The sequence below is a fragment of the Triticum aestivum genome, chromosome 1A (assembly GCF_018294505.1).
Source record: "Triticum aestivum cultivar Chinese Spring chromosome 1A, IWGSC CS RefSeq v2.1, whole genome shotgun sequence".
In the NCBI taxonomy this organism is placed as follows: Eukaryota; Viridiplantae; Streptophyta; class Magnoliopsida; order Poales; family Poaceae; genus Triticum; species Triticum aestivum.
In genome coordinates, this window is record NC_057794.1 from 15,406,896 (window position 1) to 15,425,167 (window position 18,272).

Below are 18,272 nucleotides of genomic sequence, written 5' to 3' on the forward strand. Positions count from 1 at the left end.
TAGCCTTTGTAAGGATTGGTCGACTATAATTTAGTTCCTTAGCGGTTGTCAAAGCAGAATGGAGTGGAATGGGCCAATAGGCTGTGACAGTGAGGATGTACTGATCCTCTTGTCAAAAAGGGTACAGCTGTGGCAATTTATTCGCCCGCATTGGTCGGAGTTATCCTTTTATCAGATCATTGAAAACTGTTGAGTATAAGGATTATCAGAAAGTATATGATAGATTAGGATTTGGTCCTGCCTTATCTTGTATTTCAAGTTGGTCTTTGTATTTCTATATATATGCCCACGAGGCTCAAGCAATACAACAAACTATTTCACCAAACCCTCTCTCTTCTTTCTAACATGGTATCAGTTTCGGGTTCTAAACCCTAGCCGCCGCTGCTTCCGCACCCGCGCGCCGCTTTCTGGGCGGTCGGCCTCCATGACCGCCGTCGGTGGCCGCGCCGCCCGTACCTAGGGTTCGTCCGCCGGTCGTGTTGATCGGCTGCCCTAAAGAGTCTTTTTCCCGAGCGCTTGCTCCGGGTTTTTTTGCTCTCTCGTCGGTCGTTTTGATCGATGTTTTTCTTTTTAGTTTTCCGATCTATGATTGATCGGTTTGCGTCGCCCATCGCCGTCGTCGACCACCGTGCGCCTCTACTCCGACACCGGCGCGACTGGCCGGCCTCTTCACTGACCCGGCGGCCCCTAACGGCCGTCGTTGGTGCGTCTGCTCGCCCGTCGACCCGACCCGGCGGCCTTGCGCGACGGGCGGCCTCTCACGGCCGTCGTCCGCGCGTCGGACCGCTCGTTGACCTACGCCGGCCGTCACTGTCCTGTCCCGAGTTCAGCGCGCCCCTTCACCGATCGAGCAACGGGCTGCCGCTGCGTTGCCCTATTGGGCCGCAGCGCCGCCGCCGGCTGCACTGAACCGCACCGCCACTGCATCGCCCCTTCGGGCCGTAGCGTCGTGGCACGTGGTCCCCGCCGCCGCCCTGAGGCCATTCCCGTGGTTTCACCACCTCGCGTGCTACCGCTGCATCGCCCCTTCGGGCCGTTGTGCCGCGGCCCGCGGTCAACCGTCGCACCGAGGCCGTGCGCTCCAGGTCATCCCCGAGGCTGCACCGACCCTCGCGCTGCCGCTGCGTCGCCCCGTCGGGCCGTAGCGAGCGTGGCACGCGATCCCTGCAACTGCCCCGAGGTCTTCCAGCCGTCGCCCCGACCTGCCCGCCGCTGCTGCGTCGCCCCTTCGGGCCGTAGTGCTAGCGCCGCGGCCCGTGGTCCACTTCGCCGTCACCGCGTGTCGACCTCCCGTGGTATGCGCCGCACCGTCTCCCTTGGCGCGGGAACACCACCTTCCACATCGGTATTCGTCAAGTTGTCAGGGTTCTTCGCCTACTTCGAGCACCGCCGCCGCGCTCCTAGCCTAGCCTAGCCGCCGCCGCTCTTCTTTGGCCGTTGCCGCCGCTACCCCCGTAGCCACCCGTCCACCTCATTCGTCTTCGTTCAGCACATGCCCATCGCCAGCGTCACCGTCATCTACCCCGGCCGCTTCATCTACTCCGACAACCGCGTGTGACATTGGCCTCACGCCGATTGGTGCTGCAACCGTCGTTGAGTCCTTCTCTGCTGGCCTCTCCGACTTCTTCGACATGGCGTACAACTCATGCACGTCCCAATCTACGCATGCCCGGTGCTGGCGACACCGTCGCGTGTCTTCATCCACGACTTGTCCCCGGGTCTGGCAAGCCTGGTGCCGCGCTTTGTCAACTTCGTCTTCGTCCGTCTACGCATGCCCGGTGCTGGCAACACCGACGCGTGCCTTCATCTACGATGTGTCCCCTTGGTTGGCAACCCCGGCGCGACGCGTCGTCAACAACGTCTTCTTCCCGGCGCACCACTACTTCGACACTACGATGCCCATGACTAACTCGGCGCCTCCTTGCGCCCGTGGCTCCACGGTGACTTCATCGATACTAGCTACCCCGACTCGACATCGACAACGACATTTTTCGCACGGCTACCTCAACCACGACTCCACCACCCACGCTCTCGGCTACATCGACAAACAGCACAAAGGGCTACCGCCTTGCTTGAGCAACCTCGTCGGTTGCACTCCAGCCACGACTCCATGATGCATCGACCGTTACGACTGTGGGGGTGTCTGTTGGCTTGCCTTCGGATTCTTCTCCAGTCTCACAGTCTGCGTCGCTACCGTTGTGACTGTGGGGGGATGTTGAGTATAAGGACTATTAGGAAGTATAGGATAGACTAGAATTTGGTCCTGCCTTGTCTTGTACTCCAAGTTGGTCTTTGTACTCCTATATATATATATATGCCCACGAGGCTCAAGCAATACAACGAACTATTCCACCAATCCCTCTCTCTCCCTTCTAACAAAAACCAATCACATAATTATTACTTTTGAGAACACAAATCACTGATTGAATTTTTTTTAGACAAAAAATGCTGAAATTTGGAGTGGGCTTTAGGCCCATCTAGCTCTGATGGTTAGATTCCTTGTGATGGAACGAACCCATGAGGGTTCAAGTCCTAGACTTGGTATTGATGGTTGTATTTTCTTGAACTTATTTCAGGCCTTCCGGCGATATGCATTCAGTAGGAGTAGACGTTCCCGTCGACTAAGAAGACGTTCGTGGCGACTTTGTCAATTTTAAGATGATGTGCTGGCTCTGTCTCTCGAAGGTGCTTATTGAGGTGAGTGTATATGCGTATGTATGAGCGTCTGTGTCTGCACTGTGTTTAAAAAATATATAATTCTCCACATTTGTAAACGATGTCATACATTGGTGAGCATGACATAGCTAGTTCCAAAACGATGTTATCCTGGCTACTATAGAAACCGAACAAAGAAACAGCGTATCCCCCCGTAAATAATAATTGTTCCCTCCCAAAATAATAACATGTATGATTCTAATATATTTAGAAAATTAAAATTATGAAGTACTTCATCCGTCCCAAATTACTTGCCTTAGATTTGTCTAGATACAAATGTATTTAGACATGTTAGGAGTAATTTGGGACGGAGGTAATACTTTACTAGTTTTGGTCGAGTAATTATGGTTTCTCCTAAAAAAGGAGACCAGGTTTAGACTTTGACAACCGCTATTTAAGGAACTAAAATTATAATTTCTTGCAAACTACGCATAACTCAGATGGTTAGATTTCTTATGGTGGAATCAACCCATGAGGTTTAAGTCCTAGACTTGGTATTGATGGTCGTATTTTCCTGAATTTATTTCAGGCCTTACGGCGATATGCATTCAGTGAAAGAAGACGTTCCTTCGACTACGAAGGCATCAGTGTAGCGTCTTCGTCAATCTCAAGATCATGTGCCGACTCAGTCTCTCGGAGGTGCCTATAGCGGTGAGTGTATATGCGTCTGTATGAGCGTCTGCGCTGTACCGTGTTAAAAAAATTCTCCACATTTGTAAACGACGTCATACATTGGTGAGCATGACATAGCTAGTTCCAAAATGATGTCCCTGGCAACTATAGAAACCGAACAAAGAAACGGCCTATCAAAGAGATAATCATGTGCACACGATGCGTGACGTGGATCGAATTGGAGAGCTTGATTAGTCAGAGCTCCCATCTCTCTCCCAACCACTTATCAAAGTAAGATGCAATATATAGTAGGTGGCTGGCTGGCCAAGGGGTCCTGATCAATCTGCTAAAGTATCACCATGCATGCATGTAACCCCTAGCTAACTAATCTTCTTAACGACGATGCGTCGTACTAGCTACTACCAGCACGGCTTTATATACCCAACTTCCAATGGCGATTGGTGGCCGATTGTCTCACCCGGGCATAAAAGAGCAGTGAGTACATGGACTGGCTTTGTTCCTGTGCTGCACTTTTTTCCTTAATTTGTTGGAATGGCGTTTTTATCAGGACAAAAGTTGATAGACCGAGTAAATGGCGAGGTTAGATTGGCCAAAAGGGATAGGATTAGTGTTCAGCTCTTCAAGATGTGGTCGGTGGATTGTAAGTGTTCAGCAGGAGAGGTACTACAAGAAGGAATGGATGGAAGTTCATTGGAGGCTATATACGGGAGAAGCTATTATTGGAGATAAAGAGAGAAAGTTCACTGAAAGCTGCATTCAGAGGAATGGGCCAATAGGTTGTGACAGTGAGGATGTACTGATCCTCTTGTCAAAAAGGGTACAGCTGTGCCGATTTATTTGTCTGCGTTGGTCGGAGTTATCCATTTATCAGATCATTGAAAACCAATCACAGAATTATTGTTTGAGAATTATTATTTTTGAGAACACCAACCACTGATTGAAAATTGTTTGAGACAAAAAATAGCTCAAAAAATCACTGATTTGATGATGACACTGCTGTCACAGCCTAACTAACTAATCTTGTTAACGACGATGCGTCGTACCAGCACGACTTTATATACCCAACTTTCAATGGCCATTGGTGGCTGATTAATTGTCCCAGCCCGTGCATAAAACGAATTGGAGTACATGGAATAGCTTTCGCCTTTGTGCTGCACTTTCTTGCTTGATTTGGAATGGTGTTTTTATTAGGACAAAAGTTGATAGACCGAGTAAATGACGAGGTTAGCTCGGACAAAGGGGATAGGATTAGCGTTCAAATCTTCAAGATTTGGTGGTGAATTAGTGTTCAGCACGAGAGGTACTACAATGAGGAATGGATTTAAGTTCATTGGAAGAAGCTATCATTGCACATAAAGAGAGAAAAGTTCACTGAAAGCAGCATGGAGTGGAATGGGCCAATAGGCTGTGACAGTGAGGATGTACTGATCCTCTTGTCAAAAAGGGTACAGCTGTGGCAATTTATTTGCTCGCGTTGGTCGGACTTATCCATTTATCAGATCATTGAAAACCAATCACGGAATTATTATTTCTGAGAACACCATCACTGATTGAATTATTTTTGAGACAAAAAATAGCTCAAAAATCAGTGTTTCGATGATGGCATGATAGTTATACCTTCAGCTAAAAAAACACTGATTGGCGAGATCAGGGGCTACGGGCTTGATCTGGCGGGACAACATGGGAAGTATGTTGAGAGCCCAGGCCCTCTGGTATGAAAGGGCAGCTAATGTGGAGGTTATGGAAGCACCGGCTGTTCGAGACGCTGTTTGCATGGCACTGGAGAGAGCTATCCAGCACGTCCACGTCGAGACAGATGCCCTACCCATTGTTAACCTGTGGAAGGCTAATAATTATGAGAGATCTGAAGTTGGTAGTATTTTTTGCATGACATCAAAGAGATGAGTGGTAGTTTCTCTAGTTTTATTTTGGGCTTTATTGGGAGGGATGCTAATGTTGCGGCCCATCTTTGTGCCAAGAGAGCAAGCGAGTCTAGTCGTAGAGGCTTATGGCTTAATTAATTACACCCCTCCTTTTCTTGCTGACACTCTATAGCAAAATTGTAATCTGATCATTGATTCGCAAAAAAAAGAGAGGTAAAAACATGGGCAATCCTAGTTGATGTTCATTGCGTCAAATTGTTGAGAATTCGCGCAGGATCTGTTATGGGCCAGGCCCAGTAGGTACCGAGGGGCACTTTTTTTTTACATTTTCTTGCTAGCTGTTAGTTTTTGAGTGGTCTTTTGTGGTTCTTTCGGTCATGTCCTGGTATAAATTTTCCCACCGGTTTTATTCAAGTTAGTTTTTTCCTTTTCCTTTTCCTGTCTATTTTCTCTTTGGAAAATCTTCATGGCTTTAGAATAGATTTTCACCAAATTTATCTTTTTATGAGTTTTTAATAATATTCCCAATAATTTATGAAATGTTCACTTAAAAATATTCAAAATTTTCAAAAGAGTTGTAATTATGAAATGTTCATGTTTAAAAATATCCAAAAGGAGTTTAGATGTTTTACATATCGCAAATTCCAAAATATGTTCATTGCTTAGAAAAATAAATACTCTTGTGCTTATGAAAGGTACAACGAAAAACCTCTTGAAAATCATAAAACTGAAAATAAGGTTGTGTATCTCATGAAAGTAAGGTTGTGCTTCCACGAGAAGGACAGTCTGTTTTTCTCCCTTTTTTGGGAAGCACATCATGTGCATCTCGTGGAAGCAAACCTATGCTTCTCACGGAAGCACAAATATACTTCTCGTATTAGATAGATTGTGCTTTTTTTTTCTTTTCAGGAAGCACAGTTGTGCTTCTTGCAGAAAAACGATGCTTTTCAAGAAGTACATGGAATAGCTTTCGCCTCTGTTCTGCACTGTCTTGCTTGATTTGGAATGGCGTTTTTATTAGGACAAAAGTTGATAGACCGAGTAAATGGAGAGGTTCGATTGGACACAGGGGATAGGATTAGTGTTCAGTCCTTCAAGATTTGGTGGGTGGATTATTAGTGTTCATCACGAGAGGTACTACAAGGAGGAATGGATGGAAGATCATTGGAGGCTATATACGGAAGAAGCTATCATTGCAAATAAACAGAGAAAGTTCACTGAAAGCAGCATGCAGAGGAATGGGCCAATAGGCTGTGACAGTGAGGATGTACTGACCCTCTTGTCAAAAAGGGTACAACTGTGGCAATTTATATGCCCGAGTTGGTCGCAGTTATCAATTTATATCATATCATTGAACTCATGAAATGAAAGTCAATCACTGATTGTTTTTTTTTTACCTTTATTGAGAACACCAATCACTGATTGGATTTTTTTTAGAGAAAAACTCACTGATTGGATGATTGCACGATAGTTATATCTTCAGCCCTGAGACCGATCAATTGACACCCGCTTTTATATTGCGAAACGCGGAAACATGGGCAATCCTATTCGACGTTTTCATTGCGTCAAATTATCAGGAATTCGCACATAACGATCCGTTATGGGCCAGGACCAGTCGGTACTGAGGGGCACACTTTGTTTTTTATGTTTTCTCGATAGTTGTTGGTTTATGGGAGGTCCTTTGTGGTTCTTTCGGTCATGTCCCAGTTTAGTTTTTTTTTTCACCAGTTTTCTTCTAGTTTTATGTTCATCTTTTATTTTATTTTTGTTGTCTCTTTTCTCTTTTGAAAATGTTCATGCTTTTTGAATAAGTGTTTGTCAAACTTTAAAAATATTTGCAAAATATAAAATTATTCATGATTTTACTAAAGGTTCATTTCGAAAATATTCAAAATTTCAACAACTATTTGTGATTTAAATATTCTTAATTTTTTTGTTAATATTTTTTAACAATGTTCATGTTGTTAAATTTTCTAAACAAAATTCTGAATCCTTTTAAAAATTGCATATCCAAAAAATGTTCACTTCTTAGAAAAACAAGGTCTGTGTTTTTATGAAAAAGAAAATCACTTGAAAACCCCTAAAAATGATACAAAACCAAAATGTACATACGAAGGGAACATTTAACCACACAAACTGAGCCGGCCCAATTGCGGTGATTGAGTCTGTTTGCTCGGCATTTCACGTACAAGTGGAATGGAACACGAGACCTCTCACTGCACATGGCTATTGGTAGCAATTGTAGCTGGGGCGTTCGTGACTACTGAACACCGCGAAACTTTAAAGAACTATCTCCAGCGGCAGATCGAGCATTTATGTAAAATTTTCAAACATTTGTTAAAAAATACGATTTAAGAATAATTTCTTAACACTTTTTAAAAGCATGATTGTTTTTAGATTTCTGAAAAAAGTTGAACACATTTTTTTGATTTTGAAACAATCCGTGAAATCGTGAACAAACTTGAAAACATTTTCTCACATCTGAGTTGTTCTCCATTCGATTTGTTTTATTTAGAGAAGCCATTCGATTTGTTTGTGCTGTAACTCTTGTGCTATCATTGCTAGGCGCCTATAACGCCACGGACACACCTTCCGGTGGTCGTTACTCCTGGCGGGATTTAGATTGGTCCCACAAATCAATACTAGTCTTTTCTGCGCATTTTGTCCTCGCTCGTACGCACTCGGGAGCAATTTCCCGGCCGGTCAACCATCCTGAAATTACTCCAAGCTAAGCACGCTTAACTTTGGAGTTTTGTCTGAATGGGCTTCCGAAAAAGAATGAATTCCTTATTGATATGAGTAGTCTATCATCCCTATCAAGCAAGGCTATCACAGCGCCCCTATGTCTAGCTTATAGCGAGACGTAGGGAAGCTTCGCGTCTAGCAGCGCGCATAATGGGCAGGCCCAGCAGGGACAACAGGCCTTTATCTTTTTTCTTTTGCTTCTGGCTTCACTTTTCGCTTTTTCTTATATTTTGAAATTCTCTGAATGTATCTGTTATTAAAATTAATTTACAGCAGATTGGAATTTTTTTAATCTTGTATTTATTTTTAATGGGTATACAAAAATGTTCCTAATGTATATCAAATTGTTCAATGTGTATGAAAAAATGTAGACATCAAAGGTTATATATGAAAAAAGAGACTATCACGTATTTGAGAAATGTTAATCATGTATATAAAAACATACAATATGTACGAAAAAGTAGACATAAATATATAAGTTATTAAAAATGTAAACACTGTATTTAAAAAAGGTTAAATGTGTGCGATAAAATGTTCCTGATATATACGTGAAATCTAAAATGTTATGAAAGCATTAGACAAAAAAATATAATTCTAAAATGTGTTAATGATGTATTTGGCAAATGTTAAACGTGTATGAGAAAATGTTGCTGATGCATAAAAAAAGTACAAATGTGTATGGAAAAAGTTGACATAAAAATATATGTTTGAAATAATGTTAATGATGTATTTAAAAAAATGCTCATACAATTTACAAAAAATGTTTACTACCATAAAAATGTACATCATGTATTTGCAAAAATGTTGACCATTTATTCAAAAAGGTTCCCAAAACATGTATTAATAGAAAATATACGTCATGTATTCAAAAAAATGTTTCACGTGTACAGTTAAAATGTTAATCCTATATTTTAAAAAATGCATGCACTGCTTCGAAAATATGTTATTACCATAAAATTGTTCATTGTCTATTTGAAAAAGTGCTGACCATGTATTCGAAAAAGTGTTCATAACATATGTTTAAGAAAAAGTATACATCATGTATTTGTGTACAACGTGTATCAAAAAATTGTTTCACATGTATACTTTAGATATACACCGAGCATTGAAAAAATTAGACATGTGCTCAAGAATGATTGTTTATGAAAACCGACACATAAACATAAAGTAAACAGTAGCATAACGAAGGAATAAAAGAAAAACATGGGAAGAAACAAGATATAATAATAGACGTAGAAAAAGAAAAATAAAAAAAACTGTAGAAAAGTAGTGCAAAAAAGAAAAGGAAGCAAAAGAAAACAAGAAATATCTGAGAAAACCAAGAAAGAAACAAAAAATGAAAAAAAGAAAGAAAAGTAAAAACAAGTGAAAACCAAGAAATAATCGAAAAAACCCATAAAAAATAGAGAAAGACAAAAATCAAAGAAAAATAGTGAAGAAACAAAGAAAACGGGTAAGAACCATGAAAAAACAAAGGAAACCGATGGAAAAATATAGAAAAACACAAAACCAAAGAAGACCGTGAAGAAACAAAGAAAACCATAAAGAAAAATATAATCATACTTCATAGAGTGTATTCTCTCATCTGATATATTATGATGTAACAATTGTACATGGATCCACCACAAAAGTAAATGAAAATTACAACCAGACCCGTTAACATCTAGCGACGACTACAAGGACCGTAGCAAGACAAAGGTGAGCCGCCGACCCGCCGTCATCACTCCTCTGGAATCGGTTATTGTAATTGAAAGTTAAAAAGTCGGCGTGCTAAGACCCCAAAGGCTAGCACACTAGGGAAACAACCGTCGCTGACTAAGAAAAATGTAGATTGGAAGGACGGCACATGCAAGCACACCTACAACCATGAGCGCCCGCCAAATCCAGATGGATCTGCTGGAGGCCCACGTTGATGCATGGATCCAAAAAGCTGAAGTGTGTCTTAACTATTGTGATGAAAACTCGAAATAACTGAGGACATTTTGGACATAGATAGCAAAATTTACCAAGTAAATAAATAAAATCCAAATGAAACCAGCTCAAAGTAATACATTTCAGCATGAGTATCACATTACATATAAGAAGATTTTGCCTCAGGCTGCATATCATATCTTGCAAGCAAAAGCTTGGAAGTAATTAGAAGATGATTTTGCAGTACATGTGATTACTGATTACAAAACAAGTTATTACCGTTGTGAAGGAAAAGCAGATTTGACCATAGTAGAACAACAAAAACTAACTGAAATGATGAATATACAGCACAAGAAAATAACAACGGGAGGACCAGCCATGACTATAAGGCATAGTTAAACCTTTTTATGAGCTAATAACGTATAGTTAAACAGTGAAAAAATATTATAGCGCAGGTGCGCCCTGGCCCGCTTATCTGGTGCGTACATACACCTCGCGATATGTGCCAGCCACGACCGTAAGATCGCCAGGCCACGGTTGTATCGATTGGGTTAGTAGGTCCTTTGTCTGTGATCTGCCTACTACATAGCATAGAGTACTGTTTAGAGCATCTACAACAGGTGTCTAAAAAGAGCTCCGCGCACTAAAATTTTGTTTTTTGGGCGCCATACAGCTCCAGCAGATGCTGTGGCGCTAAAAAATTTTGGACGCGCACTCAAAAACTCTATCGCGCGCAGCATATTTTGGGCTCCCGATTGCGCGCGCTTCACAATTTGCACTGTGTGCTTTTTGTGCGCGCGTTTTTTGGCGTCTGCAAAAGCGATGTTGGTCCCGGCATACTAAAAATGCTAAAGTGGCGCGCTATAACTTTTATTGGGCGCCAGATTTTTATGCGGCCGTTGTAGATGCTCTTAGCTAGAAAGAGGACAAACAGCTATCTCTCTCATTGGCTGTTGAGCCGGCCAGCAGTACCATATATGGGTCAAGCCATCCCCATTGCTGTGTTAGTCCTCGCAATGACCATCGTAGTACTCAATACCATGCACCTACTCAGCTTGTCACCCATCCACCTCCTCCTTATCGGCATTCTTCCCGCCGTCGTGGCCGCGGCGTACCTCATGAACCGCCCCCGCACCGTGTACCTCGTCGATTACGCCTGCTTCCTCCCAAGTCCCAGCTGGCGTTTCCCCATCTCCACCATCGTGGAGCACGTCCAGCTCATGCCCTTCTTTGGCGACCCCATCGTCCGCTTCATGGCGCGCATGCTCGACCGCAGCGGCATCGGCAATGAGACCAGCCCGCCCCTCGCGCAGCACCACGTTCCACCGCGCATCAACCTCAAGGACTGCCGCGCCGAGGCGGAGCAGGTCATCTTCTCCGCGATCGACGACCTGTTTGCCAAGACGGGCATTGCCCCAGACACGGTCGAGGTCGTCGTCATCAACTGCGGCGTGTTCGCCCCGGAGCCGTCCCTTGCGGACATGATCGTGCGCAGGTACGGGCTCCGAAGCGACGTCCGCAGCGTGAACCTGTCCGGGATGGGGTGCAGCGCGGGCGTGATCTCAGCAGGGCTAGCGGCCGGGGTGCTGCGGGCAATGCCTCGCGGCTGCGGCGGGCGCTCCCTGGTGGTGTCCACGGATACCATCACGCCCAACTTCTACGTGGGCAAAGAGCGCGCCATGCAGCTCTCCAACGTGCTGTTCCGTGTGGCCGGTCCCGCGGCGCTGCTGTCGACGGCGGCCGAGGACAAGGCCATGGCGTGGTTCCGGCTGGCGCACCTGGTGCGGACCACCACGGCGGCGCGGATGAGGGCGCCTCCTACGGGCCGGGTGCATCTTTCAGGAGGAGGACGGCGAGGGCAACGTGGGCGTCAATCTATCCAGGGACCTCGTGTCCGTCACCGGCAACGCCCTGAATCGCCTCCGCGCACCTTGGTTATCAATTTTGTGTGTGCGTGTTCATCGTGTGATTTGATGTGATCGATCCTGTGACGAATTTCCAACAATTGATATCAGAGCAAGGTTTGAGTGAAGCTGCGCTTACCCCGGGGTGGTGACCCTGCTAGCGCCTCGGGGCGGGCAATACAGTCGCTGGTGTAGCGATGAGGAGGAACGGGCGATATAGTCGCTGGGATGCAGCGTCGAGGAGGAGCATGCAATTGTCGTTCGAGCGGCGACAGGGAGGATCGGGCAATTTTTGTTCGGCGGAGCGGCGACAAGAAGGCAGCGAGGACGCTCTCGCAAGTGAGGCGACAGGTGATTGTCGTTCGACAAAACGACCTGGAGGAGGTTGACGGGAGCGGTAGTGCCGAGGTGCGGTGCTAGAAGATCTCGTCAAGATTGTCGTTCGGGGGGAGCAAGGAAGAGGCGACAAAGTTGTGAGCCGTCGTCAAGGTTTGAACATGAGTTCTTGTAAGGTGCGTCCAAGAACTCGGGGGTGTGAGTCTTCTGCTGCAGTTGAGATGCGTCACTGGCGAAGAAGAATTGATAGCGGGTGCGGATGGAAAAAAGAAATTGTGCCTTGCGTTTCTGTTCGTGGTTGTGGAGTTCCGGCGAGTTCATATACGGTGGAGATGAATTGCACGTATATGGCGAGTTGTGTTGCCCTGGACATGAGGCGTCTTTTGGTAAGTTGTGTCACCAACGACAACGAGAAAGTGAAGATGTGGCGGGTGAAAAGATGTGTCTTCCCATGTGCAAGCAACCTACGAGAAGATGAAGATCAACGTGAAGATGGACGCGCATCAGTTAAGTTGAGTTCCTACATGAGGTTATGTGTTTAGTCTGCATGTAGCACGCTAAGATGTGACAGCATGGCTGGTAGTCCGGGTAATCGTTGATTAAAGTCTATGAGTCGGTATGCAAACGAAGTTGCGGTGACGATGAAGTGGTGGCCATTGTTGCATGAAGAGAGAAGTTGTGATCCGGTAAGTCGTATCACCGGAGGCAGCCGGCGTGACAAGATGAATAAAGAATCGTCTGCGTGTTTCCTCGAGTGAAGAGTCAGATGTTTGTATTAAGGGGTGATTGTTGGAATAATCCAAACATAGATGAGTTAGTGGTTGTACTATGTGCGTTGGATGCATGGCAAAGTTATGTCCGGTTAGGATTAGCATTATTGTGATCAGCGTGACCGTGTAATTAGATTAGGGAAGTTATCTAGTTGAGTCCGGCTAAGAGTTGTATTTGGCTGATTACATGTGTTGCCGTGTACGTCCATGTTAGTTTTAGGTTGAATCGGTTTGAAGTTTCCTTGTGTGCTAGCTTCTAGGTGATGTGCACGGTTTGTGCTTGAGTCAGAGTAGCACAAGTCGGAGGCTAGGGCCGTGTATATACATACATCCTGGTGTGTGAGTTTTGTAGCCATGAGCATAGAGAAAACCAGAAAATAGAAATAAAGAGGAAAACAAAAGGCACGATACGGGCCCTTGATTATCAATTTTGTGTGCGCGTGTTTATCGTGTGATTTGATATGATCGACCCTGTGACGAATTTCCAACAGAGGAGTCACGAAACGGAGCAGGGAGCTGTATAGGGAGGGTCCGCGTCGGTATGCAAGGGGGCGGGTAGAAGACAGAAAAATGCAGAGGCTACCGTGGAGCTGTTACCCTACGATGACAGAACTGTGACAGATGTCTGACATGGTAATACGTGCACTAAATCGCTATCCTGGGTCGGGCATCTCAAGGGAAAGCGCGACGTTTATAGCACGGCCCCGGTGCAGGTGTTCGAAAAATCCGTGTCCAGTTAAACAGGAGCAGCAGCGTCAGTGATTACATCAGAGTTGTCGGGCCTGCTGACAATCCCAAGGTGGGTCTGCAACGCCCAGAGAAGTGTGATCAGCTCGCCACCCCGGGCAATGGCCTCTGCATGCCCATCCATGTTGTCCGATGGAGAAACATACAAGATCAACTCCGACCAAAACTTGGCAAGAGCCTTCCACACCATTTCCTCTCCATCAACAATCTCTGTCAACTGGCCTCCAAGCACAACACCATTCTTGAGCACCTCGTGTTCTGATCTTCTGCTCAGTAGCTTGATCAGCTGCCGACAATCCTCTTTCGAAGTCGTTGCAACACTGCTGGGAGGAGGCGGTTGGCATGCTTTTTCACTTTCTTGTATAAGCTCTTGCACCACTCATCATCATCATCAGGAAGAAGTTCGGGATGGTAGACCACCAAGTATACACAATAACGCGAGAGGTGAATAGCAACAACCTTATGGTCAAAGAGAGGTTGGTGTGACAATGACACACACAAGAATGATATCAGCCGTACCTTTGACGTTATTGAATGTGTCCAAAGAAAGTTGTCTCCGGCTTGTAGCTGAATACTCCTGCGCAAATAAGTGACACCATTGTTTCGGTTTCCTTCGTAGCTTCTCAGTGTGTCTAATATGATAGTCTTCACTGCTCTTGGTATCTTTCTGTTTTGGTCGGGTAAATGAACGAGATCTTGAAGAAAAGCCATGGGAGTTCTCCTTGGATGGAGAACCAAGATTGAGCACTGGTTCATTTTGTTGTCCCAATGCCTCAGCAGCTTGCATCTATGATGTAGCACGCGGTCAACATATTTCTTCATGTTTTTTTAGAAAAGGATTGACATAGAAAATAATAATACTTCAAGCAAACTAATTAAGCAATTATGTCTTCTCAAAATAACATGGCCAAAGAAAGTTATCCCTACAAAGTCATATAGTCTGGCTATGCTCCATCTTCACCACACAACATATTTAAATCATGCATAACCCCGATGACAAGCCAAGCAATTGTTTCATACTTTTGATGTTCTCAAACTTTTTCAATCTTCACGCAATACATGAGTGTGAGACATGAACATAGCACTATAGGTGGAATAGAATGGTGGTTATGGAGAAGACAAAAAGAAAAAGATAGTCTCACATCAACTAGGCGTATCAACGGGCTATGGAGATGCCCATCAATAGATATCAATGTGAGTGAGTAGGGATTGCCATGCAACAGATGCACTAGAACTATAAGTGTATGAAAGCTCAACAAAAGAAACTAGTGGGTGTGCATCCAACTTGCTTGCTCACGAAGACCTAGGGCACTTGAGGAAGCCCATCATTGCAATATACAAGCCAAGTTCTATAATGAAAGATTCCAACTAGTATATGAAAGTGACAACATATGAGACTCTCTATATGAAGAACATGGTGCTACTTTGAAGCATAATATATGAGACTTGCTATATCATGGTGCTACTTTGAAGCACAAGTGTGGTAAAAGGATAGTAGCTTTGCCCCTTTTTATTTTCTTTTTTATATTTGGCCTTTCTTTTTTTATTTGGCCTTTTTTTGGGACAATGCTCTATTGAATGATGATCATCACACTTCTATTTATTTACAACTCAATGATACAACTCGATACTAGAACAAAGTATGACTCTATATGAATGCCTCCGGCGGTGTACCGGGATGTGCAATGATGCATGAGTGACATGTATGAAAGAATAATGAACAATGGCTTTGCCACAAATACAATGTGAACTACATGATCATGCTAAGCAATATGACAATGATGGAGTGTGTCATAATAACGGAACGGTGGAAAGTTGCATGACAATATATCTCGGAATGGCTATGGAAATGCCATAATAGGTAGGTATGGTGGCTATTTTGAGGAAGGTATATGGTGGGTTTATGGTACCGGCGAAAGTTGCGTGGTATTAGAGAGGCTAGCAAAGGTGGAAGGGTGAGAGTGCGTATAATCCATGAACTCAACATTAGTCATAAAGAACTCATATACTTATTGCAAAAATCTAGAAGTTATCAAAGCAAAGTATTACGCGCATGCTCCTAGGGGGATAGATTGCTAGGAAAAGACCATCGCTCGTCCCCGACCGCCACTCATAAGGAAGACAATAAATAAATAAATCATGCTCCGACTTCGTGACATAACGGTTCACCATACGTGCATGCTAAGGGAATCACAAACTTCAACACAAGTATTTCTCAAATTAACAACTACTCAACTAGCATGACTCTAATATCACCATCTCCATATCTCAAAACAATTATCAAGTATCAAACTTCTCATAGAACACACTCATAAGAGAATTTTATTATTCTTGAATACCTAGCATATTAGGATTTTAAGCAAATTACCATCCTATTTAAGACTCTCAAAATAATATAAGTGAAGCAGGAGAGTTCATCTATTTCTTCAAAATAAAACTACCACCATGCTCTAAAATATATAAGTGAAGCACTAGAGCAAATGACAAACTACTCCGAAAGATATAAGTGAAGATCAATGAGTAGTCGAATAATTATGCAACTATGTGAAGACTCTCTAACATTTAATAATTTCAGATCTTGATATTTTATTCAAACAGCAAGCAAAACTAAATAAAATGACATTCTAAGAATGGCAAACATCATGTGAAGAAGCAAAAACTTAGGATCAACCGATACTAACCGATAATTGTTGAAGAAGAAAGGTGGGATGCCAACCGGGACATCCCCAAGCTTAGATGCTTGAGACTTCTTGAAATATTATCTTGGGGTGCCTTGGGCATCCCCAAGCTTGAGCTTTTGTGTCTCCTTAATTCCTCTCATATCACGGTCTCCCTAAATCTCAAAAGCTTCATCCACACAAAACTCAACAAGAACTCGTGAGATAAGTTAGTATAAACCATTGCAAAAACCTTATCATACTCTACTGTAGCAAATCACTAAAATTATTATTCAACATTGAATACTAAATGCCTCTGCATATTTAATAGTCCTATCCTCAAATAGAATCATTAAAGAAGCAAACATATGCAAACAATGCAAACATAACAGCAATCTGCCTAAACAGGATAGTCTGTAAAGAATGCTGCAACATCCATACTTCCCTAGCTCCAAAAATTATGGAAGAAAATTCCCACTGCAGTAAATTTATCAGACCTTAATATGCAAAAGGTTTCAACATTTTATCACATTCTGACTTTTCTAGGGAATTATTGCAACATCGGTAAACTTTCTGTTTTCAAACAGCAACATGTGGACTTCTAAAACAGGCATAGTAAAGGCTATCAATGCCACTTTAATTGAAATAAAAGATGCAAAACATTATTATAAATAACAGAAAGAAAATCCTAACAAAATAAATTGATGCTCCAAGCAAAACACATATTATGTGGCGAATAAAAATATAGCTCCAAGTAAGTTACCGATGAACGAAGACGAAGGAGGGGATGCCTTCCGGGGCATCCCCAAGATTAGGCTCTTGGCTATCCTTGAATATTACCTTGGGGTGCCTTGGGCGTCCCCAAGCTTAGGCTCTTGCCACTCCTTATTTCATAGTCCATCGAATCTTTACCCAAAACTTGAAAACTTCACGACACAAAACTTAACAGAAAACTCGTAAGCTCCGTTAGTATAAGAAAATAAATCACCACTTTCAAGGTACTGTAATGAACTCATTATTTATTTATATTGGTGTTAATCCTACTGTATTCCAACTTCTCTATGGTTTATAAACTATTTTACTAGCCATATATTCATCAAAATAAGTAAACAACACACGAAAAATAGAATCTGTCAAAAACAGAACAGTCTGTAGTAATCTGGATCAAACGTATACTTCTAAAACTCATAAAATTCTCAAATAAATTGCTGGACCTGAGGAATTTATCTATTAATCATCTTGAAAAAGAATTAACTAAATAGCACTCTCCAAATACAAATGGCAGCAATTCTCGTGAGCGCTAAAATTTCTGTTTTTGACAGCATGATCAACAAGACTTTCCCCCAAGTCTTCCCAAAGGTTCTACTTGGCACAAACACTAATTAAACACATAAAACTGAAGGAAATATGCCCTAGAGGCAATAATAAAGTTATTATTTATTTCCTTATATCATGATAAATGTTTATTATTCATGCTAGAATTGTATTAACCGGAAACATAATACATGTGTGAATACATAGACAAACAGAGTGTCACTAGTATGCCTCTACTTGACTAGCTCGTTAATCAAAGATGGTTATGTTTCCTAACCATAAACAAAGAGTTGTTATTTGATTAACAAGATCACATCATTAGGTGAATGATCTGATTGACATGACCCATTCCATTAGCTTAGCACTCGGTCGTTTAGTATGTTGCTATTTCTTTCTTCATGACTTATACATGTTCCTATGACTATGAGATTATGCAACTCCCATTTGCCGGAGGAACACTTTGTGTGCTACCAAACGTCACAACGTAAATGGGTGATTATAAAGGTGCTCTACAGGTGTCTCCAAAGGTACATGTTGGGTTGGCGTATTTCGAGATTAGGATTTGTCACTCCAATTGTCGGAGAGGTATCTCTGGGCCCTCTCGGTAATGCACATCACATAAGCCTTGCAAGCATTGCAACTAATGAGTTAGTTGCG

General features: G+C 43.2%; 1 pseudogene; it reads left to right on the plus strand.

Moving 5' to 3' along the window:
• The first annotated feature begins 10,927 nt into the window (after nt 1-10,927).
• On the plus strand, nt 10,928-11,861 carry LOC123049903 (3-ketoacyl-CoA synthase 5-like; annotated as a pseudogene).
• The last annotated feature ends 6,411 nt before the right edge of the window (nt 11,862-18,272 follow it).